At 40.6% G+C, this 24,706-nt stretch overlaps 1 protein-coding gene across 3 annotated transcripts in view; it reads left to right on the top strand.

The window, feature by feature from the left end:
- The window catches only part of HIVEP2 (HIVEP zinc finger 2), a 157,607-nt gene that overhangs the window by 95,388 nt on the left and 37,513 nt on the right, over positions 1-24,706 (top strand). For all 3 annotated transcript variants that reach the window (XM_067542345.1, XM_067542343.1, XM_067542344.1), the window contains exon 2: positions 5,666-5,757. The gene's annotated coding sequence lies outside the window, so the exon portion shown is untranslated. The remainder of the gene's footprint in view (positions 1-5,665; positions 5,758-24,706) is intronic.

The raw sequence follows: 24,706 nt of genomic DNA, 5'->3' as shown, positions 1-24,706 counted from the left end.
GGGGAAATGTGGACTGGCTTTTCACAGTGAAAACAAAAGTGTTCAGAGTTTGGGCTTTCAAAAACAGAATTCTTCCCCCCCCCCCCCCCCCCCGTTTTTGGTTCCCCCTGTTCCCCCCCCACCACCACCCCCCAAAAAAACCCCCAGAAAAATTTGTAAAAATTAAGCATTTTCTATTAATTTGTTTTAAATGCACTTCTTCATTAAAAACATATTCATAAAAAATTTGGAACCAGCTCAAACGAATGTCAGTCAAGTGATTCTGATTATGCAAATGAAATATTTTCCTTTCTGAGATGGATTTGAACCCATGGAACAGAAACAGGAAGCTTATATGCAGTTACTAGGGCCATGACTTGAACAACTTGATGATAGGCTGTATTTTGGGCCTACACTATGATAAAGTCTAATTCTGTCCACACACTCAGGGTATGTTTTGAAATCTTATTTAATCTCTTTGAGATGCCGCTTATCTTATAAATACAGCAAAGAAAATTGGTTACAATTTATTTAGCCACTCACTGTGTTACAAACCTGGTCAGATCAAGACTTTAAACAAGTTTCAAAACACTGTTTAGGTCTATTCTACACTAGAAATTGGATGCATGTTTGCAACCAAGTTTGTGGAGAACCAAATTGTATGTTTCCTTAACAGCACTGCAGTTGTAATATAGATAGGGCTTTGGTTTCCCTTTGCACTTTTGAGGTACTTGCATACACACTTACTGTACTTTTGCAAAACCTTTAAGTAATACATGGCAGAATATTTGTTGTTTTCAGTAAACTTTAGGTTCTGGTTAAAATATCTAGCAAGGTGGACTATATAAAAGACTGTCAAACTACAAGTGCAGTGAGACAGTTTAAGAGAGAACACCAAAGTCCCAGCTCTTGTTTATCCACTCAGGCAATTAATCTTTAAGGTTGGATGTGACTGTGATGCCAGAATCTCCTGATACATTTTTATGTTGCCACTAGAGGCGCAGCTTCATCGTTTATAAAATAATTTGTGGAACTCCCAAGATGGGAGGGGAAGTAATCTGACAGGAAAAGTCTTTCAGAAGCAGATAGTAGCAGTTATTACTAGTGGACTTCTGCCTGTGTATAAAAACTAATCCGAAAGTTTATGAGATACAAAGTACAAATTGAAAAAAGATTTCAAGCAGTAAGCCTTGTTTGCATCTTCTTTTGAACCGTCTCCTCCTTCTTGCCGAAGATGTCCTTCAGGAAACCCAATGTGATTTCAGACCATCTTGGGGCACTACTGACATGATTTTGTTGCACAACAGATCCAAGAGAAGTGTAGAGAACAACACCAACCATAGTTTATGGCATTTTTTTACCTAAATAAGGCCTTAGATCGCATCTATCGGGAAGTGCTATGGAAGATGCTGTTTAGATTTGGTTATCCATTGAAGTTCATTTGTTTTCTCAGGCTACTTCATAATGGAATGATTGACACTATCCTCTGTAATGGGTTAGAGATGGACCCGTTCACCATCTCTATTGGTGTTAAGCAGGACTGTGTTATTGCCCCAACCCTTTTCTCCATCTATTTTGCTGTAATCTTGATTCTTATTTGTGACCACCTTTCCTCTGGAATTGGGATTGAGTAGAACATTGATGGCCAGTTTTTCAATCTGCAGTGTCTCCATTCTAAAACTAAGGTCACCAGGACTGTTATCACCAACCTTCAGCATGGTGATGACAGTGCTATCCTCGCACACACCAAGGCTGACTTGCAATCTATCCTAGATCTCTTCTCAGGCTCCTATCATAGCCTACGACTCTCCCTCAGTATTGGGAAGACTAAGGTGCTCCATCAGCCTTCCCAGCACAAGTTGCCTCCCTTCCCCCACAAATTGTCATTGGCAATGAATCCCTGGAAAATGTTGAGCATTTCCCTTACTTTGGTAGCCACCTCCTTCAGACAGCCAATCTTCATGTGAAAATCGAACCTAGGATCTGTTGTGCCAGCGCATCCTTTGGAAAGTTGCTTCATCGTGTCTTTATTGACAGAGATTTGCAGTTTGAAACTAAGATCCTTGTCTATAATGCAGTAGTCATCCCAACTCTTTTTTGATGAGTGCGAGACACAGGTGACATATCGAAGCCATCTTAAGTGTCTGAAGTGGTACCAACAGTGCTGCCTTAGGAAGATTCTCCATATTAGATGGGAAAACCGTTGCACCAACGCCAGCATTCTCTCTGCAGCTAACGTCACCAGTGTTGAGGTGAAAATTATGAAACATCAGCTTTGCTGGACTGGTCATTGTGTGCGGATGGCTGATGCTTGTCTTCTGAAGCAAGTCCCCTTTTCTCAACTTAAACATGGTAAGAGGACCTGTGGAGGACAGAGGAAACGTTACAAGGACACCTTAAAAATATATGTTAAGAAGGGAGGTATTGACCCCATGAATTGAGAAGAAATGGTTGGCAATTGATTGCAATGGCGTCACATCATACATCAAGCCTCAGCCCATTTTGAAGAGAATTGCTTTGCTCAAGAGTCTGAGAAACAACAGAAGAAGAAGGAAAGTATACAGCATCCTGGCCAGCAGTTGTGCTGTCTCCAAGCAATCACCTGACACACATGTGGAAAAATCTGTAGAGCGTGAATTGGACTCCTCAGCCATCTTAAGTCACATCAATGACTTCATTGGGCAGATATCATCCTCATATTGTGGGACAGCTGATGACAACGGCTTCTCCTACTGTATTTAACGTCCGATGAGTTAAAAGGCGTGTTTAATCTTACTGTACGTGCTGGCAAACAACTGTAGTAGATTAGAAAACTGCTGAGCAGGCATGATCACATATTAGCAAATTATCAGATTATTCTTGTATTGCTGTGCCTGTCCAGTGGACAGTTTTTAAAGGTCAAATATACACAATCTTATTTAATCATGCTATCAAAGAAGCAGTGATTGTGCAAGTGTTTAAATCTTCTTTTAGTCCATGCAAGTGATCCAAACAAATTAAAGGTTGTTTTTTAGCATGGCAACAATGCTGCGAGGAGCCTTAATTGAGCAGTATAATTCTGTTTGACACATGCATTGTCTGGGATTGTTACAGGCATTATGGCTTGGCTATTTCCTCATCACACATACTATCCTTTAATTCCGATGTTGTTTTAAGATGCTATTAAAGAAATTTGGAAGGACTACATGGACCAAATCTTGCTGTCTTTATTCAGTCAAAACTTCCATTCATTAGGATTTTTGTCTAAGTAAGAAGTGCAGGAAAAAACTTTCTAAGATGAGGATTAAGGACCTGATCCATCTCTAACCAAAGTCAGAGGGAGTCTTTGGCAGTTAGATCAGACCCTAAATTCTCCTCTGAGTTATGCCAGTGTAATGGTGCTGAGTCAATGAAGTTACACGGGTGTATGTGAAAGGAGAGTTTGGCTCCCATATGGTAACAGGCAAATTTGAAATCAGTGACTACAGAAGATAGATCAGTGATTCTCTTTGTGGCTTTTGAGATGGGACAGCAGTGTGGTGTTTTGTTTTGCATCGTAAATAACATTTTTCACACTCTAGGCTTTATTCTTATTTACACTAAGTCCCCTTTACTATTGCCAGAGTGATGTACAGGGGACTTAGAGTAAATGACAATTAAGCCCGCTGTTTTTTACTGTGTGGATTAAATAAGCATATTTAAGACACACTGGGGAGCATTAATTAAAAACAACTCTGCAAGTGCTGCAAGCGTCAGTGAAATCAGTGAGCCATGTTTCCACAGAATGAAAGGGCCATGTTATTAACGGAGAGGCTAGACTTTGCCCCTACCTTACCGGGGAAACACATGCTCTGTATAGGAGCACCCAGGTTTTACGCAGAATGGGATGATCTGGAGCCACGTCATTTATTTATTTATTTACTTGCTAGACCTTTTTCCGTGGCGTACTGTAAAAATATGTCGGGTAAAATCTTGGCCCCATTGAAGTCAGTGAGAGTTTTGCCATTGACTTCAGTCTTGCCAGGATTTCACCCATGAAGATTAAAACCTCATTGGGTCCCGACAGTTCAAAAGTTCAGAAGTAGCTCCCTGACTCTCTATCCAGATTAATTTCCTAGAAAGTTATATAGATGCTATAAAGTGTAAGGGTCTGGAGCCAGAACATATGGTTTTTTATAAGCTCAAATGCCTGCATAGACCACTGTTTACATTACTGGTTAGTAACACATTATCATTTGCCTGTTTGTTTTTGTTGCTGATAGCAAACATTACAGAAAAAAAACATAAGCATATGTCTTTTATTACTAACTGGTTCCCGGCCTATTTCATCCTTTGGATTTTGGCACTATGCTTCTATTAAACCACATCTGCATTCTTCTAACAGTGGAAATCCTGTCCTTAGCCCACCCCATCATGTCTAGGTATTGCACTGCATCTGATGCAGCATGGGAAATCATGTCATTGAACCCATTAAGCCCTTTGAAGCCGAGTTTTGCCATCAACTTCTATGGGAGCAGGAGCTGGCCCTAAAACAGGGATGCATCTTGTGGAATAAATGGTGCATCTTGTGGAATAAATGTGTCCCAAGGATGAGGCTGCCTCCTGCCACCCTTCTGCAGGCAGCACACTGTATTAAAAAGCAAGGCAGCTGTAATGTGCTCTATTGTGTGTGCAAATTAGATGTGATTGTCAGGCTCCTGGCAAGTTGCCAGCATACCTTAAATAACCTCATTGTATGCACTGGGGCTCCCTAGGTGTAAATAGGAAGCATTTAACTCTGCAACTAGAATTTAGTTAACTATTCGGTTGAAGCTCTGTGCTCAGGAATAGATTCTAGCTCACTCTTTCAGCTGTATTGGCTGTGTAGCATAAGCAGAAATAAACGCTAAGAAGCAGTAAAACTTCTTTTTGTCATGGAAGTCAGCAGATCTGCATCTGAATACACACAGGGAGCAGCAGATCTGTTGAGTAAGAAGATGCCATTTAAAGTCATTTTTCAGGGTATAACTGCAGTTAAGGTGTTTCTTGAATTCTGTGAGTTAAAGTACTGTTAATAGAAATGCACAACATACATGGGTGTCTTCTCCTCCGAAGATAGCTAGTGTGATAAAGCAAAACGGTGAATTTAAACAATGAAGCCATTTTGAAAGCACAAGACCGCAAGGCAAAGCAGCAGAAATGAGGGAACTTGCCAGTTCAACAACAGCCAAATAGGGGTTTTTAACTGTTTTAAAAGATGCTTTTTTTTAATTCTGATTTTGGGCACCAAATTTTCAAAACTAAGCACACCTAGTTGGCAGTGTTAAGTATAGATGCACTGGTAATGCACGTGCATGTTTTCTGAATGTTCGTGCACCGCTTGTTTGTGTAGATTTTCCAGGTTCAATTTGGGTGCCTGTGTTTGAAAATTATCTCTGTATATACCTGTTGGCCCCATATATCCAGTGTCTTCAGCACTGAGGAAATGTTCCATGTTTATTGTAATCTAGTGCAAATTGGAAACCCAGCAGAGATACTAATTGCTTCTACCATATTACTCACAGAAAAAACCATACACGTTGTTAACAATGGTAGTGACTGATTCATTTTGGTTGTTGCATTTATTTATACAGTCAACATCCCAATGCCATTATGTTATCAAATAAAAAAGCTGTCTGGCTTTACCATAGTTTTTAAAGCCTTTTTTTCAAATTTGTTTTCTAAATAGGTGGAGACGATCTTAAAGAGCCATATTTACAGTGAACCAAATTGCCTTGATTGGAACCATTATTCACTTGCACCTTTGACATCAGCAACCAGGTAAGAGAACAATAACAGAGGATGAACTTTGATTTCACTGGGGCAACAGGCCTGACTTTACAATCTTGGTGAAGATTTTCTTTTACGTCTTATAAGCTTTATGGGGAATGTACTCACAACACTTACAAATTACACTGTGTCCTGTCTAAATATTTCACGTACTTTTGTTAAAAGTAACACCAACTATTGCTGGAACTGAAAGGAGGTAAAAGAAAAAATACTTGTTCTGTTTTCTGAGTTAGTTTACTTAGTGCATTTGGCAGCACTTTCACTATTTTGCCTGTGTAGTCAGTCAGCTACTTTTCCCTGGGTATGTGGTTCTTTCATACAGCATCAAGGGAGAACATTTTTTTTAAATAAATAGGACTATGTGATTGTAAAACTACAAAAAATGGCAGGGGAACTCAGGACCTGAAAATATTTATAACTCATTTTTTAAATTGACTAGATTATAAATTGATGGTATCTCTTTAATTCACTGAGTATTTAAGATGCACTGTTTGTGACAATGTCCATGGCAAAGGTACTCTTGTTGCTCAGTGCCCTGTACATAGGGTTCCCTAGCAGTTCTGGAGTTCCCATCAGGCAGGGTAGTCAATGATTCAAAAGATTTTGTATTAATTCCGTCTAAAACATCATGTCCTTTATGAAATGCATTTAAAAAGATTTTAATTGCTATCATAGGCCTGAGACTATGGGAAAATCATTTTTTTTATGTTCCTATCAGTATTACCATCCCCAAGCATTCAAGTCTGAGTCCGCCCTCTCAAAAAATCATGACATCAGCTTAAAAATAATGAGATTTTACAATAATAAATGCTGAATTCTTTTTATGTGCCTTTTGGTTTTTGAGCGAATAGGATACAGATGAGTCCAAATTTTCAGCATTCTTCTCTGCAATTATGAGGGCAAGAAAAATACTTGAAAAAAAAATGAAAGCTGAGATTCTCATGTTGTAACATGACTCCAGGAGATGGGGTTTAAGAAAAATACCAAACACTGTGACATAGAATCACCAGAGTTGTCAACACTGTATAAAGAGTCCTGGACCTATGAGAAAATCATATTTTATTCTGTGCATTAGTGGAAGGGTTTAAATGAGGATGGGCTATCTGAACCTTTACTCATTCCTTGAACTGTTCCTAAAACTTCCTTGAGGTTTGGGCCCAGGTCATGCTAGATGTGGATCTCTCCATTTCTGCACAGAAGATGAGCTCAGCTGCCTGGATTACACTGCTCCCTTCCCCCGCCCCTCCTCCTAGAAACCGTAGAGGCCTTTTTGCACAGCCTGGGATCAGTGCTGGAGAAGAGGGGTGTAGATTGAGCAGGCTGGATATGGGCAGGGGACAACACATCGTCTCATCAAGAGGGTCTGTGGAATTAATTTAGAAAAAAGAACCCAAACCGTGTTTACTTATTCTGTTGCTCCCACCCAGTGTTCCAAAAGGGTGGAGAGTAGTAGCAGCTGGGAAAGCGCTCACAATAAAAATGAAAACAAAGCAAATGGAACGCCTTTCTGAAGACCAGAATCCTGGTTGTGTTCTGACGCACTGCATGTGTAGCACAGAGAAAGGGCACCAACAGGGCAGAATGTGAATAGCAAATAGAGCTAATAATGGTGGTTTGGGGTGAGAGTTGCACTTCAGCATGCTGGAGTGCAGTGACCGCTCCTTGGAATGGGGTTGTAACATAAATCTTTCCAATGACTTTATGGCACTTCTGTGAATTGGGATCCTTATTGCTGTAGCTCTCTCGTATGCTGAAAATTCTCTCTGATAATGAGTTGGCTGGTAATGGCATGTTTTGCTTTTTTGTTAGGAGCGATTGAATTTTAGAATAGATGTGTTCAGTTAAGGTATTTAAGGCTATATTATTGGTACTGTAATCATATGTGTCATTAATCTGTATGCTAATGAACTTCCTGCTCATGCTCCAAATTGGGTCTGAGGCATACTGGTGGGGCAGCATGGGGAAGTTTGCTCTGTCACTAATGATAGTAAATCAAACACTTTCATAACTGTAGGGTAGTAAATATGTTGTGTGAGCTATAAAAAGATTCCCATCACCACAGTTGTTCTCAGCCAGGGGTATGCATACCCTTGTGGGTACGCAGATGTCTTCCAGGGGGTGCATTAATACACCTAGATATTTGCCTCGTTTTGCAACAAGCTACATAAAAAGCATCAATGAAGTCAGTGCAAACTAAAATTTCATACAGACAATGACTTGTTTATACTGCTCTATCTACTGTACACTGAAATGTAAGTACAATATTTATATTCCAATTGATTTATTTTATAATTATATGGTAAAAATGAGAAAGTAAGCCATTTTCCAGTAACAGTGTGCTGTGACACTTTTGTATTTTAGGTCTGATTTTGGAAGCAAGTTATTTTAAAGTGAGTTGAAACTTGGGGGTGTGCAAAACAAATCGGACTCCTGAAAGGGATACACTAGTCTGGAAAGATTGAGAGCCACTGCATTAGTAAACTGAATCCTTCTTTGCCTGCTATAAGGGCTGGATCTTACAGTGTTACTTTAGTGCTGGCTCAGGAGTGCAAGGAAAGCATATCTTCCATCAGGACAGGCATGCAATGCTGCGAAGCTTGCAGCCTCAGGTACCCCCTGGAAAGTGATGGCCGTCCCATCAGAAGAAACTGAGATGTCGGTGTGAGGTTAAGTGCTCAGGCTCTGGTGCTGTGTAGTATGGAGGACCCAGGTGCTCTTTGCTGTCTGACAGTTTTTACAAGGATGCTGGATCTGTTTCTCTGCTGCCTGACACTTTTTGTCATTTACACCTGTCCAAAGTGAATGCAAAATGGGTGTCCAAAGCTGCCATGCTGAAGCATTTTACACATACTTTGCCCAGATATAGCTCACCGTGCTCAAGGGGCAAAGCAGTAGAGAATCAGACCCTGGAAGCCCCTGGGGGATCAAGACATCTCCCCTTTGGGTCTTGGTCCTGGGCAAGGCTGCCCATTGCCATTTGTGCTAGTGGGTCTGGGGTTTACAGCCAAGAGCAGGTCTGGGTTTCATTCTCCCCAGATTGTCATGAGCCCAAGTTGAGTGACTTGGACCTTGGGGTGTAAGAAATGGCAGCAGTTGATTGTTTTCCAGTCCCATTATTACTGTAAGAGGGGACATGCAGGTTTCCTCCTCTCCCCCAGAAAACAACTGAATGAGTTAGTGGAGAAGTGGATCTCCTGAATATTGGAATGGCACTCTCTGAAACATCAGGAGGAGAGGAGAGCTGGTCATTGTGACTAGAAGTAAAGGAGAGAACTGTCTGGGGAATAAAAGCTCCCATGGAATGAAATGACTAACGCTTTTCCACTACTGGGTTTACAATGGCGCCACACTGAGAAGGGGCCCACACCAGCATCTGGACGGTGTAGCCTCCATTGTACTAATTAACTAGTTCGTTGTCCTAGCTTAGAAGTTCTGGGCCACATTCTGATAACTTTGCATATGTTGAAGTCATTGAAAACATCCATAAAGTGAGTAAGTGCTCCATACTGAATAAGGGCACCAGTATCTGGCTCCATGTGAATAGAGCTGTTCCTGAATCCTATTCTCCAATGCACACTTTTTTGAAAAGGGATTAAGTGAAACCAACAAATAAACAAACAAAAACACATTTTGTGGTAGGCAATGTGAGCTATTCTTCATTTATACTGTCTAGATAAATTGCTCTCTTTAATGGTAGCTAATGTTCTCTTACCTCCAGTTATTATTTCTGCAAAAAACAAATGATTTTTATTTAATTCCTGACAGGGTTAATAAGGGTACTAAACATTAGACATGCCTGATAAGATTAAATTTACAGAACTCTTACTACACATATGTACCTACTAATATATACACACACACACTGTTGAATATGCTAGAAAACTATAAAACACCTCTGAAAATATCCCAAGGTTGCAGGTTCAGAGGTCCGTGGCATCAAACACATGTGGGATACACTATACTAGTTTAAAATCCTCCAGTAATAGGAATGCTGCAACATGTCATGATATAATAATATGACAAATATTATCAAGTCTTTCAACTGGATTAAAACTTAAACAATGATTTTTGCATCCAATAATATTGCACACCTTTTCTGATGTGGTCTTATAATCCTTTGAACCAGGCTTTGTGTCATGATGTGCTTGTTGGAAAGTTTGCAGAATTTACCTTTTAAAAATGGATCAAAACCACCGTTATCCATGTTATGGTGCTTCTTCCCCCGACCTTTGATACTTTGCCAACTAGTTCAGAGACTGCAAATGTTTGAACAGGCCAGGAATCTCACATCCATGTTAGCAGCTATCTCCAGATGGCTGTACTCAGTTTTGTACTGACGCTTTATAGATTCTCAGTGGTTGCATGCTTGGAGTTACGAGAAGTTCTGTTCCACTTGTTTTTGCCAGAAATGTACAATGCATTGTTTGATAGGTTGGGACACATGGTATAGCTCAAACAAAGAGGAGGTGGCAAAGGGGATAAAAATGGGAGGGGGAAAGAGAGAGAGAAAAAGTAGCTTTCTTCAGGAGGTTGTGTTTGAGTGTGTGTGCATGTGCAGTGAATTTCAGCTGTTTGAATGGCAAATGTAATTTGACTTCAAGACATGAACTTCATTGAGTTGTATCCAAGAAAGACAGCTGAGCAATCTGCAGGAAGCAATCTTTTCTTAGAAGTATGCAGCTCCAAACTGTATAAATTCTTCTGCCATTCATAAAATGTGTGTGCACTGCTAAACATACAGTCGTTTATTTCTGAAGAGAGACTTGTATATCTGCATCTTAAACCAAAGAAAAACAGCAAAAATGGAATTAGCCTTTTAAAAGAAATGTATAATGTAAAGCTACCTAATGAAGCACCGGTGATAAGGACAGTTCATCATTTTTAGTGCAGCTGTTTCCTGACATTTCTGAAAAATGTTGTGGAAAAATTAATGAAGGTTAGTTCTGTAATGGTTTCAAGCTTGGCTAGTGGAAAATATGACAATGTTTCCATTGTCAATTAAGAACAAGTTAGACTATTTTTTTCTATAGGGGAAGTGGTATGCAGTTTGTATTTCACAGGAAATAGTAAACGACATCAGAGCAGCTGTGTGATAGTAGTAACAGGTATGTGCAGAGTCCCTCTCCTATCTCACTTAGCTTGGTTTTATTTCAGTAGAGTTATCCCTGCTTTACCATGGAAAAGAGAACCCTGTCTTGTAACATGAGGCTGCTGCTACTCTTAAGCATGTCCGGTACTCCTCAGCATGTTCAACACCAAAAATGTGTTTTCTTCGTTTAATGGTAGCAAAACAAAATGTGTATGTGTCAGTAAGATTTGCATTCTGTTGTGTGCCTGTAATTGCATGTTATTGATGTGTTATTCAAAAGCATACTCCCCTCTGAAAACAGTTGTAAGGGAAGTCAGGTATAATGGGGAGGGGAAGACTATATGACACAGGTGAAACTATCAGTTGTACAAACTGCTAGGGTTCAGAGGACACACAGAGTGTGGTTTGAGTGATTCCAGCTAGCTCCTTTTAAGTAGGAAGCACAGGTTTCTTTAGCCAATCTCAGAATGTCATGCTGCATCTAATAACCGCTCAGCATCTGCAATTTTTATGACAATACAATATGTCTTGCTCTACATATGATACGAGTGCAAAACAGTAATAAACATGGGAGATCAGGCCATAGTAAAGGAATCCTGTGGGCGGCATAGAGCAGCCTGTAATAGCTCCTACACTGCCACTTCTGCTGACTACCAATTTAGGGGGTGTGGCTGCAGAATAGGGTGTAGCTGGGGCTCCCTTACTCTTGGCTGTTCTCCAGTGGCTATTACAGCCACTTGGGAGCCTTTGGCAGCCAATGTAAATTCAAGCAGACTTCAGGCTGCTCAAATTTATGCCAGGGACCAGATGGGTGCCCTGATGGCACTAGGATTGGGCTGGGGGGCAGGGAACGGTGGCTTAAAAGCCTCTTTCCAGGCTCTCTTTAGATTTGCACTGAGAGGTCCTTGAATGTACCAGAAAATCATGACCACAACCTTTGAATCATTTATGTACTTTAATTTGTTTGCATTTAATATATGCAAACAGACTTGCATTGGCTATTTTGTCAGACAGGAGTTGCTTATATCACAGCATTGACTAAGCCAATCAAAATTGAATACTTTGGATCAAATTCAGTTGTGGCGTAAGTGGACCCAATCCTTGCATGGAATTGTGCTCGCTTACACTAGGGCTTTCTTATGTTTGTTTCCTTAAGATCATTAATCCCTCCCCCAAAATGCACATTGCTCCCCACTAAAACCAAAAATTTAAATGTACTATTTTTATTCCCCGTTATCCATCCTCATTAGATGGCTTACTGTATTCCCTACCCCTCCATTTCCTGCTTTTTCCCAGTGGGCCAAATGTTGACGCCTGTTGGCAGCATGTCGCACTGCTGCTCCGACTGAAGACTTCCTGACAGAAGATATGTGCCAGGACTGTTCACTGATTCAGCAGCCTGCTCTGCCTCAGACATGTTAGGTTCACCTTTATGTTTGTTTCTTTTCTTTTTCAGGTGTCAGAGGTTAGCTGGCAGATGAGCACTCGGAAGCTCTGCTAACTAGTCTGATTATAATACAACTTCTTATTTTCTTTTTTAATTAGGAAAGCTTCACTAGTTTTGATGCAGCTCTAGTCTTGGACTTTTAGACTTGAATCACACCAGGAAAAAGTTTTCTTGTGCTTAGCAGTAATGAAGCTGCATATGATTTGGATTAGGGGTGGGTGAAATTATTTCGGTGAATAATTTAATCGCAGATAAAGACAGTTGTGGATTGACCAAAACTGTTTGTGAATTTGATTTGAATTTGACTAATAGTCTTTGCTTCCCTCCCCCTTCTCCCCCTCCTCCCCAAAGAAAGGGAAGCGTGGGGGAAATTCTAAAAAAGTCAAAATGTGTCATTTTGATATTTTCTAAGTGAAAATTTTGACTTTCCATTTCAAAGTGGCCTTTTGTTTCTAAATTTAGCTAGATTTAATTAACAAACCACAAAATAGGGTAAAAACATGCCCCAAAACTAATTTAAACTTTTTGTTTGCCCCAAAACAAAATTTTTTTATTTTTCATTTAAGCAAGAAAAACCAAAAAATTGTTGTTTCAGGTCAACCCGAAATAAAATTTTGAAAATAGAAGACAAACACCAGTGTGGTTTAAGTAAGAGTAATGGGATTCATATAAACCAAAGGAAAACTGAGGCTGAATTTCCCAATGGTAGGCCAAATACTGGGCCAGGTTACAAAGGTACATTAGGCCCCAACTCAGACTCCCTAGTGCCCTCCTGAAATGTGGCTGCTTTGACCGTGGTGCACTGTGGGAAAACTTGACTGTCCACCCTGCATGTTACAGGAAGTTTGAATAGCCTGCCAGCACATCCTGTTGAGCCATCATTTTACTCTGTCTGCTCCCAGCTACGAGACTGAGCAACATGAAGGAGTTGCCATTTCAAGAACTTCTCGTTTGCACTTTCACTCCTGTGCCAGGAAATAGGCAGAGCTTACATAAGATGCTGTTGGACACTTCAGTGGCATTTTCTGACCTTGTAAAGGCACCTGACAGAGCTTATGATGGAGGAGGAGCAGGCAGAGGAGGGAAGAGTACTCTGGCATGGCAGACTCACACTGGCTGATGCTACTCATTACACTTGGTATAGCCGCTGATGCCCCGTATGTAGACTGGGTCTTCTGGAGCAGGACCACAAGCACAGACTGGTGGGATCACATTGTCATAAGGACCAGGGATGACTAGCAGTGGGTTCAGAACTTTTGCATGAAGAGAGCTACATTTCTGGAACTCTGTGAGCAGCTTGCCCTGCCCTCCAGTGTAAAGAGACATACATGAAGGCATCCTTGCTGGTCCAAAAGGGAGTTGCTGTATCCATTTGGAATCTGGCTACCCCAGTCCATTGTGAACCAGTTTGGTGTTGGAAAGTCTGCTGTGGGTAAAATGGTGGCAATCTGAGGCAATCAGGTGTGTGGTTTACCCCAGCGTGGCGGACATAAAAGATATTCCTGACGTAATTGCTGGCTTTGAGAGAATGGGGTTTCCACACTTCGCTAGGGCCATTGATGGGACTCGTGTTCAGAGTTTGCTCTCCTTAAGGAGCATGAGTACATAAACTGCAAACTCCATTGTTATACAGGCCCTCGTGGACCACAGAAGTTGATTTATGAATATCAAGGTGGGTTGCACTGGAAAAGTTCACAGTGCCAGTGCTTTTTGCCGATTGGGAATCTACTTTCATGGACAGGTTGGGGCACTATTCCCACGAAATGACATTGTCATATAACAGAGTTATTGTCCCCACTGTCATTCTAGGGGACTCCCTTTTGCCTTGTCTTGTGAAACCGTACCCTGATTTCAGAGGTCCTGGCAAACAATAGTTTAATTACACTCTCAACAACCATTCTACATGTGCTGAATGTGCTTTTGGCAGACTGAAAGCCTGTTGGAGATGTCTACAGACATGTTTGAATGCTAGTGTCATCAATGCTATGGCTTTCTGTGCTCTTCACAATCTTTGTGAAGCCAGAGGCGATCCATTTCCGCCAAATGGGCCAATGATGGCAATGGGCTGCTGAATCGGTACTCCCTGCCAGAAGGTGCACCACCACAGCTGGAGCTGGATGCATCTCAGCAACTGAAGTCAAGGATGCTTTGTGCTCTGACATTGTGGATTTGCATGGCCCAATGAAAGAAGGGGTATAGTAACTTTACAAATGTGCTTGTGGAAGGGGGTGGCGGGAATGGGGCTGATTGACTGTGGGGGGTTTCAGTGTTTGGGAAGGGGTATGCGTGTGGGGCGGGGTTGATTGCCATGCAATGTACTGATAAATTACATGACCACTTATCAAAAGGGGTGAGGGCTGATTTATGAAATGGATTGATGTAAGAAAGTATTTGAAGCATGGATTGATGTAGCTAACTGTATTGCATGCTAATACCTTGCATACTAATATTGCACACTAAATGTCCCTGAGCATTGGTTTACCTTTATTTATTTTAAATACACATTGTATGATGTGATGCAGTGACAGCAATAAACTTTCTTGATACAATAGAAAGCTTTATTTATAAACATGTATTAGAAAAATACAACATGGACCCATTGCTAAGCAGGCCAGCTGCCATTACCGCACCAAAACACCAGTAACAGAACCTTAAAAAAAAAAAAAAAAGTGCAAACAGTGAAATCGTATACAAAACAGATACCCCCTACTATTGCATGTCCTGTGGCCCCCTGTTCTTCTTCTTTCCCTTCTTCCCTGTTTGCTGCTCACTTGAAGCCAGAGGTTGGGGTCAATATGCAGGGCAGCATGGGGCAAAGTGGACCTGCCCAGCTGCTCATGGGGCCCAATTGTATGTACCACCCAGCCTGGGAGTTTTCCAAGCTGTTTCTGGACTGCGGCACAGGATACTGCACAGAAGGCTCAGGACATGGTGTGGGTGATGTAGCAGGAGCCAGTACCCTTGAGACCATTAGTCACACCTGCTGCTCAAACAGTTCTTTTTGCTGGGCTCTGTCTTCCTCCCTTTGCCACCGTTCCTGGTCCAGGAACTGCTCCCGCACTGAAACCTTGTCCTCAAGCTGTGCATCCAGCCTGAGCCTTTACTGTTGCCTCTCGTCATGCCTTTCCTCTAGTCATGAGTCCCATTGTCTTTTGGTACTGGACCTGCTTGATGGGCCTGTCCAGAACTTCACCCATAAGTGCATCATGGAACCTGCAATGCTTCCAGCTTCTTCATTATTTTTTGGTATGTGTGGTCATTTCTGATACTCTTACTGAAGTCCACTGTTTTGTTGACCTCGCACCAAAGATTTAACAAAATCTGGTTGTGCTTCTATGACATTGAAGCAGCACACTTTGCAAAAGACTTCTGTTCAGTCTCCACTGCAAACACAGAAAGCTCTCTGATGGTGTGTTTGCTCGGTGTTCAGAACGGTTAAATGCTGATTCTCTGAGCATTACGCCAAGATGCTTCTGTTTCCCTGGAGTCAATTGGAGATTCTTGGGATAGAGAGGACAAAGGAATTTGGTTCATGGTCTTGTGGGGTACTTTTGGCAGACTTCCAGGACCCAAGTTGGGGGCTCTGCATCCACACTGCAAAGCAATAGGATTCAAACCCCGGGCCCTGGCTTGATTTGGGCTTGAAACCTCCACCGGGTTCTAGAATCCTAAGGCTGAGCCCGAGTCTCAGAGATTTGTGTGTAGACAGAAGGAAAGTTTGGGCTCAAGCCTGAGTCTGAGCCCAGGCATACGTTGCACTGGAAGCACACCCTCAGAGGCACATTGGGGCTGATATTGTTGCCCCAGCTCTGCTACTTTTGAACTCATTACGTACTTTAGCATTGTTCAGTTTTGGGGGTTTGTTATGCTGTGAAATAGTTTACCTAGGGAAGAAGTAAAAGAGCCATCACTTGGGTCATTTAAAATTGGACAATATAAAAGTTGTTGTAGGGAATAATCCTGGGCTAACATTGGAATCCTGTATGTGTTCATAGCAATATATAATTAATTTAGTGTTAAAATGCATCAGCGGGGAAATACAAACTGGCACAAAAATAGTGTAAATCATTGTAAATGTATATGCAAATTACTTGGGATTCTGAGAAATTGTCAGTACAACTCTCCATACTGTGAAGATTTCACACCTCTGACCTAGTCTGATAGGTCTTTTCTGACTCTGACTTCTTGAGATTTGAAGTGCCTTGCCATAAACGTGCTTTCGAAGCTGTTTACAGTATGATGATTCATAGTATAGTAGTTGATAGAAAGTAAATAAATTATAATGAATACTTTTTCTAATTTTATTCTGTAAAAGAGAGGCTTAGTCACTGTTGTTACAGTTTTAATATATATTACACAGGCTTACTAAAGAAATTTTAAGTTACACTTACTTATATAAACTATATAGGCCCAGATCCTCAAAGGTATTGAGATACCTTATTCCCTGTCTTATGATTTCAAATACCTTTGAGGATCTGGGTCCTAGCGCCCAATTCCCTTCTCACTTCTACCAGTTTTAGGCCAGTGTAATTCTGTTGACATCGGTGGAGTTACTCTTGATGTTCACTTGTGTAGGAAAAAAGAGAATGGAGCCCATATGCTTTATATATCTGATAGGTTATGTGCATCTTTATTTAGGGTCCAAATCCCAATTCTGACATCCTTAATGTAGGCAAAACTTGGCTGGACATCAGTGACCATTTCGCAGGTATTTTAGGGTCAGCCTCTTAGTGTCCACGTGTAATGAATTATGTTTTTGAACATTGAAGCTTTGACGCTCCAAGCATATATGCATGCACTTCACTTTAATCAGATTAGTAGTCCCATTGCAGTCATTGTACTCCAATGAGTGGAATTACTCCTGTGTTTAAAGTTAAGCATGTGGGTAGTGATTGTAGGATCTGGGCCTAAATCTTATAACACCTCCAATATGTGAATTCTGAATATGCATTCTGACATGAACTGTTTTCAGACTATTCAGAGTGAGGGTCAGGCATAGAGTTGGTAAAGAATTTTCTGTCAAAACAATTTGTTGATGGAAAATGCAGTTTTCACAAAATCAAAATTTTCTGTAGGCAAATTTCCATTTTTGCCAAAATTGTTCTATTTTCTTTGTGAAAATCAAAATGAAATATTTCATTTTCAGTCAGTTTGATCTAAATCAAAAGTTTTTGATTTGTTGAACTGAACCTAAGCGTTGTGTTTCAAGTCAGTTCAACATTCAACTGCATCTGCTTAATGTGCTGTAGTGCCTCATGGGAGTGTTATTGCGAATGCTTCCATGCGCCTTTTCTCTCTTATGCGTTTAACTCTTGGCCTGGACCACATCTCCCATGATGCAGCATGGTCTCTTTGACAGAAATGTTATTCTGGACCACTGATTTAACATTAATCTATGGCACAGACTCCCAGCCTTTAACTACATTGGCAGTAAGGCACCATGCTAGATAATAATATATAAACATCAGAATCTATGAGCAGGAATATCACTAGTCATCTTCCTTCTCAGTCTTCTCTCTTTTTTCATATGATTCCTACCATTTCTGTAATATTCCTTTACTATGCAGCTTTTTTGTTTCTGCCACCCTGAATTTAACCAGGTAACTTGATCCTGACTGGGTCAGCGCTTTACTTCTGAATACTAGTGCTGGATCGCAATCTTGCTTTCCCTTCTGAGAGAAAGGGAGTAATAATTCATAAACAGTCCAATTGGCTTTCAAAGCTAAAACATCTGCTAGAAATAGGGCTTCTTGTTGATAGTGTCTGTTAGCCAAAAGACCATACTTTGTCGTCATCAGAGGGTGCTGCTGAACTCTTATTTATATGAGAGCTAATTTCAGGCGGGATGGATTGCTAGGCTGTCTGGAGAATTGGAAGACAAAGACGAAATACCGTAATGAAAGATGAAATCAAAGTGGGATTGAGATTTCAACATGGTTATGATTGCTTGTATTTGTTATCAATCTTTCGTCTATCCCTTTGAAAGACAGTTGCTTAAACGCAGTTAAGAGTCTGCTAGTACTTGAGGGCAAAGTACAGTTCTTCCTTATTGGAAATAAATCAACACCCTCATATATTGTGCAGTGGGTGCCACTGAAATATTTGGAATAAAAAATTACGATATTAGCAGATTATATATCGGGATAATGGTTTTGCTGTCAGGGTGTGATCTACAGGAACTTCATTTTCCTGGTGGGGATGGCACATGTTTATATGAAAATACGCAGTTCTGTTTGATTTTGGTTTAATTTGTCACTGTATGGCAATTCTTTTTTTACATATTTTTAGTTTTGTCTCTAAATGTGCATTGATAGCCACACAGGGCAGGAAGATTAGGAGATTGTATTGTCTTTTTCTGGATGGTGTATGAGGCACAGTATATCTTAAAAAACAAAAATGGAATTGCATAGTGTTTCTTTGTTTGCCCCCCGTTAAAGCAGAGTCCTTTTTTTTTTTTTTTTTTTTTTTTTAATATTTGCTTAAATTAAAGAGCAAAAGCAACATTCCTCTGCTTTGATCTACATTGCTTTGTAGGTTAAAAAAATACTTTATTTTTTTTTTTGCTCCAAATTATGTTTCCTAAAAGCATGTAAAGGAGACTGAATGTTCAGTAAATATAGACTGGTCATATAACCATTTTAAAATATGATGTGGCAGTTGTATTTAGGTTATGCCCATATAAGTTATTTGCATCCAAGAAAATGCCAGATGCAGTTACCCTGCTTACTTTTGTGACTTGCCACTGTCTCAAGATAATAAAATGTTGACAACAGCATTTACACCTTCATGCTGTCCGTTGGAAAGGAAAAAAAAGCATCCTTTTTGATGTGCTGCACAAAAAGTCAGGAGTTTAATCCAGTTACAATCATGTAACCCCTGAGTTTTTACTCATCTATTTAATTTAAGTTCTAGGTGAAAGGGAAAAATCATAAAAATTGATTTAGATGCTGCTTACAGCACAACTAATGTTGATACCAATGGATTATATTTCATAGTAGCAATGCAGAAACTATATTAAGCAAATGGCTTCATTCTTTCTAGGGATGAGGTAGACAGAATTAATGTAAAGTAGTATGGTATAGGTATTTAAGGGACATGTACAAATTGTTTTCAAACTGAAAATTAATCAGTGTAAAGGAGATTGTGTGCTGACATTGAACTATAAATAATAAAAGTAGACTTGGTGTGAATTTTACCAAATATAAGATAGAGTCATACACTTTGTCCTTGTTATAAAATTGTTGGGGAAAATACTCCCACTCAGATAGAAATTCAGTGTAAACAACTCTTGCTTTTATAGGTGAAGTATTTTTGAAGACACAGTAGCTCTTGGAAGGAGCAGAGCGCACTGTGCAATAACATGACCTTATGTTGCGTTGACATTTTTAGCTTTGGAATGTGACATGCTGAAAACTGGGAGTGATGGGTGGAGGTGGAGGAGGAGCTAGACAGAAGCCTGATGGCTGTGTTTGTGTGGAGTCCTGTACTGAAACTGAATATTGCTAACTATCTGTCTAGCTAAAACCAAAATAAAGTTGCAGGCTGATATGGCACTTTAGTGTAATGCCTTGTGAGTTTTTAAGAATTTTCAACAACCTGGGTCAAAACAACGGAGGCCACGCTGAAGTCCGTCAAACCCCAAACCACAGCCTCCCAAATTGCGTCAGACTCCTGATGCTGCAGCCAGGTCAGCTTCCCCCCACCCCACACACACACACCTGTGAGTCAGGAAGACTCTATTAAAGGAAGCTTTTATTGGATTGTCAGTTGGGGAAATAGACAACGTGCAGATGTTGAGGACATTGTGGAAAACAAATTGGAGCCTTCGACCACACAAATGACAAACTTGGAGGAACAAGTAAATATCACTGAAAAACAGGAGAACTCTGAGGAAGAGGTAACTTGTTTGCACGAGGTAGCTTAATGTGATTTAGAACAGTTCACCCTTTCTGCCATTGGAAGTATCACAGCCTTTGAGCTGGAAAGAAGGGGAGGACCAAAACTGAGAGGAGAAATATTGGGATGGTGGGTATTCCAACCCTACTGATTTTGCTGTTCAGGCTCTTCTAAATCTGAAGACTGAGGAACTTCATGTCTGAATTTTCCTTGCCATTTCCCACCATTAGAGCACTAATGTAGATGAGACTGGTGTCTGACGTTTCACCCAACCCAGTTCAGAGTGGATCTACATAACATGGCCGTTACAATGCCAGTGACTAGTACTGTCTTGGATATATTAATACTGATGTTGCTATCACTTGTGCTGCCCCCACAATGGAAGCAATGGTGGGAGTGCTAGTGTAATGAACAACATTTTAACCATCTACACTTGCTCTGGTCTTTATGCCAACAGCTGATATTCATCGATGCAGATCAGAAATAAAAGGCTGAATTTTGGATCAAACATTTGTAATGCTCTCATGCTATAAAATAGTACCAGCTTGTGAGGATAGGAACAGCAACTCTTCTAGCTTGTTCTAATGAACAGGAAGCACTTTGGAGGTGCTAGTAGAGCAATTATTTAGGATCCATGGTGTAGGAATGATATGTAGGAGTGGCATATTTTATGCAGTTGCATCTAAGTACTTGGAGTTATTTTACCCAGGGTGTTTACTGATCCAAAATCAGAAATGACATTTTCATCTTAAATTTAGAGAAGTGAATGCAGTTGAAGTGTTTAGTTCAGATGATGAGCTGTGGTAGAGGAACAGAATCAAACGTTGCTGTTGCTGGGTAGCAATTGGGTCGTAACTGAGACAGCTGCTTAATTCATTATAGCAGAGGTGTAGGTGCCCTTTCTTGTGTATTACGACGCCTCAGAAGAACGATAAATTTACAATAGAGCTTCAGTCTAGCAAGGGAGTAGGAGCAATCTCTTACATATCTAGTGCAGTTTCAGCTGTGGAATTTATGTGGTGGTGGTATTATTATTATTATTATTATTATTTTATTTGTATTATCGAAGCAGCTAAGAGTTCCAGTCAGGGGACAGGATATGTGTTAGGTGCTGTACACAAACAGAACAAAAAGATCTTACAATCTAATAAGTGTCCTGGAATATTTTAGGTTCACCTTTTCTTGCAGGAAATAGAAAATCTGAGTGATTAGAGTGCTCTAGGCTCTGGGCGTTTTTGTTTTGTGTGTGTTTTGGCTGCAATGTTTGCAGTTCATTTTTGCTGTACGTTTTGCTAACCATCAGACAGAGTTAAAGTGGCCTTCCCTATGGGTGCTGGTATAGTCCAGAGTGAAAAGAGGAGGCTAATAATAAATGCGTCTTGGAGCATAGTTAGAGGAAGATCAGCTGTGGAAACCTGAGCACTGTTAACGATGAAATCTGAGTTTTGTTAATAATACATTGTAGTTATTATTTCAGTCAGGCAACTATCTTATATTTCTTATCTTTTAACCTGAGGATCCCAGTTAAACTCATCTGCTTCACTATATCTTCACTTGCATCACATCTTCTCTCCCCTTGTAATAAAAATAATAATAGCCAGACCACCTTGTTGGCCTCCTTTTGTGGGGGGTATGATCTTTCTCAGTGTAACAGCGAGATCTGTATAAATATTAGTAAATTAAATAAGAGGAGGACTGGGGCTGAGAGTAGAATATGTGATCAACAGATGAGAAAGCAGAATGTTAATTATACAAGACACCTAACTGGTCCTACCCTTTCACCAAACAATGAGGATGTACGTCAGGACAAGCCATGCCTGTGACGATGTAGTTCCCACAGCCAAAAAGATCTTCTTTGTGAAGAAAAAAAAATTGCATTAGGAGTCAAGCTGCCTGCCTACAGTAACTGTCAATTAAACATTAATCCTTTGAGGAGATGATCTGTAGACTGTATCTACATCATTTACTTTGGAGACTCTGGACTAGATTCAGAGATGATGTAAAAGTGGTGTATGTACATTATACATCAGTAAGTGGGTGGGGAGTATGAATTGGTGAATATGGCACCAATGAGGGGTGCGAAGGTGAGATTGTAGATGGAAAAGCAACCAATGGGAGAATGTAAGAAGGTATAAGATAGAGAAGCCCCTTACTACGTAATATAACTGCATATTGCCTCCTGTTGGATCACTTCTGCTATCTTGGCTCAACTTTAACCAGCTCACTTAGCCCTGTTACAGAACTTGATGTGAAAATTGGCAAAGCCTCTTTCACCTTTGGCAAACTTACCTTACGTGTCTGAAACAACAAGCTGCTAACCCTGAATACAAAGGTGTCCGTTTATCAGACTCCTTTCCTCAGTTCCCTCCTTTACAGCTGTGAAAGCTGAGGCATGTACTCCAAGCGGGAGCAGAGATTGAACAGCTTCCACCTTTGCTGCCTCAGAAAAATCCTTGGAGTCACTTGGGACCAATGGATCACTAACGACGAGATCCTTGAGAGACCCAGTCTACAATCTGTGCAGACTTCGCTAGCTGGGACACATGAAGCGTATGCCTCAAGATTGAATGCCGAAGGTTGTGCTTTATGGCCAACTCAAGAACTATCTGCGATGCAGAGGAAGAACAAAGCTCTGATACAGCGACAAGGTTATGCAGGGTCTCAAGAAATTCAGCATTCCCACTGACAACTGGGAGAACCCTGCCCACATCCGCTCAGTCTGGAGAAGCTGGGTTAAAGCTGGTGCAGTCATTGCGGAGAGTCATCAGAGAGTCCAGGCGGAGGCCCGGAGGCCAGCTAGGAAGCAGGGTATTCTCCAACCTCCATCTGGTGAATGAACCTGTAGCCACTGTGGGAGGGTCTGCCACTTGCACACTGGGCTCTTCTCCCATACTACAGCCAAGCATCATTGATGGACTGACTTTGTCATGTTTCCTTTCATCTGTCAAGATTTTGGATGGCCATATCACATTGCTTCCTGTTGGTTCCCGTTTCAACCTCACTCTTCTCTCCCCTAATGGTGCAAGTTACACCACTTACCCCCAGTTACCCACACCTAACATACATAACCATTTATGTTATGTGCCCTCTGAATCTGGCCTTTTATTTTATAGGAACAGAGGAATTGCCAGACTATATTAGACCCATGTTTCATGTAGTCCAGTTTCATGTCTCCAGTGTGGCCAGTACCAGATGCTTTAGAGGAATGTGTGGGAGACCCTGCAGTGGGCAGCTGGAGAATAACCTGTCCCAGAAACATTTTCTTCCCAACCCCCATTAATGACCTGGAAAAAACCATAAAATCATAATTGAGAGAGCCTGCAGATGACACGAAGAAAAAGGAGTAGTAAATAATGAAGAGGACAGATTGCTGATTCAGAGCAATCTGGATCACTTTGTAAGCTGGGTGCAAGAAAACAGTATGTCTTTTAATACAGATAAATGTTCTTGCTTTTGGGGTTTACATCTCCTTTTAAGGGATCATTAGGGCTCACTGACAGTCATGGAGACCCACCCTACTGTTGTGTAGCTGGGAAGGCTTTGCACAAACCTCCCTGATTTAATCTCCACAGAGCTAGGTGGGGCGGTCATGGAAACTGTTGCTTGGCACTGGGAATACCCCCCTCAAGGATTCCACATGCACTTCACAGCTGGGGAGTCAGAATGGGCTGTGAACTGCTGCCTGAAGACTGAAGCCCACTGGCTCTGTGCCACAGAGGGTAGGGGGTAGGATCTGGCCCTTACTATACTACATGAGAAAATGTGTGTGTTTTTAAAATCCAAGTTTCCTGCATATATACAGTGCAGTTAGATTTACATTTTGTCAACATTCATCTTATGCTTTCATTGGATTTTATCCTCTAAAATTTTCTGTTTCCCTAAGACTTAAAAAATGATAAAGACTTAAAAGAACTGGAAACGTATTACTATTGTCTGATATGTATTTTGCTCTGACTACTAGGCTGAGGGGAGTAAGTTCAAAATCTAATCACTGTGCCTTCAGCATAATAATTTAAGAACCAAATTGTGGCTTTGGATATATGTCTCCTATTAACTTCATATATATTTACAGCCAGAGTATGGCCCCAAGTATTTAAACGCTACTAGTAATTATTTTACATTCATATTTCCTCCAACGTAATAACATTGCTGTTAATTTCAGGTCAGGATTTCATTGGCTGTAGAATAACAGCATCATCTAATTTTTCTTGCATCACAATGTTTATCTGTTCTGGTTTCAAAAAAAAAAAAAAAAAAATCACCATCATTACAGTTTACTGCTAAGAGAGGGGATGGGAAGACAAAGCTATGATGATGCACAAACAATGGCATTACCAGTAAGAGCCAGTAAGAGTTAATTGTATGCATCAAGAAGAGAATATACTTGTAAATTTCCCATTGGAGTTAATGTTAAACAAATAAACATATTAAATTCAATTGTTTTATTTTAAAATAATGACAAAATAAAAATGTATTGCCAGAATAATCATTTATTTGAATCTTGCTTG

This window comes from Emydura macquarii, unplaced genomic scaffold, assembly GCF_026122565.2.
Source record: "Emydura macquarii macquarii isolate MOO-44397 ecotype Brisbane River unplaced genomic scaffold, CSIRO-AGI_Emac_v2 contig_705, whole genome shotgun sequence".
In the NCBI taxonomy this organism is placed as follows: domain Eukaryota; kingdom Metazoa; phylum Chordata; order Testudines; family Chelidae; genus Emydura; species Emydura macquarii.
This window is presented reverse-complemented; position numbering and strand designations above follow the sequence as displayed.